This window comes from Ranitomeya imitator, chromosome 2 (assembly GCF_032444005.1).
Source record: "Ranitomeya imitator isolate aRanImi1 chromosome 2, aRanImi1.pri, whole genome shotgun sequence".
Classification (NCBI taxonomy): domain Eukaryota; kingdom Metazoa; phylum Chordata; class Amphibia; order Anura; family Dendrobatidae; genus Ranitomeya; species Ranitomeya imitator.
In genome coordinates, this window is record NC_091283.1 from 421,494,072 (window position 1) to 421,494,639 (window position 568).

Below are 568 nucleotides of genomic sequence, written 5' to 3' on the forward strand. Positions count from 1 at the left end.
CCCCCTGCTGCTATAGGGAGGAGAGAGGATTAGTCCAGAGCAATGAGTTGCGATCGCCTTAAAAGGGTGCTAGCCTTTTTTTGTTTCTACAGTTGGAGTACTTTTTCGAAAGGATGCCGGCTGTACTTTCTTTTGCATCGGGGGAACCCTGGATGAGGAACACCATTAGTATTGTAGTCCTGGAGAGATTCAGGAAGGAGAAGGAGATCTGCTCTGTCTGCAACACCGTCCTCCTTGGGATCCTGGAGTTCAGCAGAGAAGACATCTTTTGCTTTCAGGACAATGATCAGAAAGGTATTTATACCATTACCTTTAGGAGCCAAGGTTTCTGCCAGCAGTTGGTCCAAAAAGTAAATGAGAACATTCATGCAGATGAATTGGAAGGCCTGGTCTTCAACCTGCTGTTTGTCCAGGAGGAGGTACAGGTAGTTGTTTATTTCCCTAACCCCTTTGTGGAAATGCTTGACATTGCAACTTGTCTGCGTCGCTATTGCGATGAAGTCGTTTTCCAGGGTAACGTGAAAAATGCCATTGGATTCTGGAGTGGGAAGCGGAAATTCCAGGTACG